Source organism: Triticum aestivum, chromosome 4B (genome assembly GCF_018294505.1).
Source record: "Triticum aestivum cultivar Chinese Spring chromosome 4B, IWGSC CS RefSeq v2.1, whole genome shotgun sequence".
Classification (NCBI taxonomy): Eukaryota; Viridiplantae; Streptophyta; class Magnoliopsida; order Poales; family Poaceae; genus Triticum; species Triticum aestivum.
In genome coordinates, this window is record NC_057804.1 from 658,951,262 (window position 1) to 658,953,624 (window position 2,363).

Sequence of the window (2,363 nt, forward strand, 5' to 3'; positions counted from 1 at the left end):
TCAAAAAAAACAAAAACCATGGCCACTGAAATGCTGACGCGTGGATGCCTTTTGGTCCCGGTTGGTGCCACCAACCGGGACCAAAGGCCCTCCTGCCTGGGCTCGGCGCACCGGCCACGTGGAGGCACATCTGTCCGGTTCGTGTTAGAACCGGGACTAAAAGGGGGAGGCATTAGTAACGACCATTTAGTCCCGCTTCAAGAACCGGGACTAAAGGCCTTTACGAACCGGGACTGATGCCCCCTTTTCTGCTAGTGACCCTACAAATGCCAGTTTGGTAAAGTGCAGTAATGTAAGAAATTATTTAGAGAACACTCTTAATCGTCATATCCTCTAATTTGCTCAAGCAACCTCATCTGCATTGTGTTTACATCTTAATTTCTCCATCTAAATGCATGCAGTGACGGCTTTGCCAGACTGCACACAGGGGATGATTCCACTTCTAGCCCATCATCAAATACTCTCCAGGAGTTCCGTGATGGTTGGCTTGCTGCCGCCAAGCACCAGCTCAGCATCAGGCCCAAGTCGCCGTCCCCTGAGGAGCGGATGAAACGCAGACAGGAGCATAAGCTCAAGGGCTTGGCCATAGCGCTCAACACATATGCCAAGCGAAACAACATGCAGGCATGCCAAAATAAATCATAATCAGAATATTATGTTTGCTTGCGATTTTGCTTAACCACACATATTAAGGTGTGTCGAGAGTTATTATGGAACTATTCAAGGTTGGCAAGAACTTCACAACTTAATTAAGTCTTGTGCGGGTTATGGATGCAAAATTGCAAATCGTGCAATTTACTGCTGACCGGATCTGTTATACTTGTACTCACATGTGTCGTTTCTATTTCAGATCAATGAGTTAGAATTCGTGGAAGAGAAAGAGAGGAATCAAGTCGATGGATGCGCAGCACTATATGTGCACTCAAACTTTCTGGTGAAAGGTTCAGATGGCAAACATACTATGTTCTTTGCTGAGATGCGTCCTGACTGCACAGGGAAGAGGATGTTGTTCTCTGCACCCCTTTGGAAAGAAACAACTATGGTAAGTTGGTAACTATATACTTGGGTGGAATCTCCATGGTTTTTCTTTATTCATCTCATGTGCTAATATATACATATATTTTTTCACACATAAAAAAGGTCATTGTTTCGGGTGCGATGATCGAGCAAAGGAGCTTAGGCATCCCTCGGGCGGTGGCTACCTGGGTGGACACAATGAGATTTTTTTTCACTTGGAGGAGTTGGACAGTGATGATGATTATTTTATGTGAAAGGAATCTATATATCCACCAACACAGAACCACAAACTGATATGCTTGGTCTTGGTCTACTATATGGTTAAGGTTCTTTCTAGAGGAATGTTATTGTAGCAAGGGGGCATGTGACATGTAGGGAGTAAGGGAAGGAACAGAAGCATATGTATCTTTAATCTCTATCTCTACCACCTAAAAAAAAGGGTCTGCCTATGTCACATCTAGATGTGAGATAATACCTCACATCTAATGTGACATCATCCCGTAATCCCCCACCCCTTCGTTGACAAATCTTTCCATCACTCAGCTTGTTAGTTTGTCTCTGCCTGTTTGTTTGTCTGTCACGGCCTGTCCCAGCCCACCCAGCCCGGGCACATCCCTCCTCCCACCCGGGCAATGTTGTTGGGCTTTTTCATGGGCTGTTGTTTGTTTGTGAAAAAAAACTGCGCCTTGTTTGCCTGGGCCTTGTTGACAAAATAAAAAATAGCAAGTTTGTTATTTTTCCCCCTATGGGGAAAATGCTAGTGGCAGATTACCCCTGTGGAGAAAATGCAGATACTACAAAAAAAAAACTGAAGAAAAACCTGACATAATGTGACATTCGAAATACCAATCCTTGAAATACTGATAACTCAATAACAAAAAATGATAGGTGATAAAATAAAATGCTAGGAGGATTACGATCTTACCTGCATAGAAGAATGAGGATTGGCTCTGAGCAACTGAAAATAACTGCGCCCGGAGACTGCGGCCTCCAGCCCCTGAGACTGAAATTGAAACTGATCAAACTTAAATTGAAACTGTGAAATCACGAGGAAACTGAAACTGAATTACTGAAAACACTGGTACATTATTTTAGCCAATTCAAAGATGAAATAGCTGAACAAAAAAGAAAACCGAACACTCAGGAAAAAATAAAATAATGAAAGATTGAACAAGAATTAAGACTAAATTGAGATAATGACAGAAGATGACTGATAACCGAACATCAGACACTTGTTTAAACAAATAATTGTTCAACAGACAAAACAAAACAAACACAAGCACTGGATCACAAAGTAGCGCAGATCTTCGAACTAAAAAAGAGTAACAACTCTTCAGATCTTGTTA

At 42.4% G+C, this 2,363-nt stretch overlaps 1 pseudogene; it reads left to right on the forward strand.

Annotated features, from left to right (window-relative positions):
- Window positions 1–266: 266 nt before the first annotated feature.
- Window positions 267–1,271, forward strand: LOC123090388 (uncharacterized; annotated as a pseudogene).
- Window positions 1,272–2,363: the final 1,092 nt, after the last annotated feature.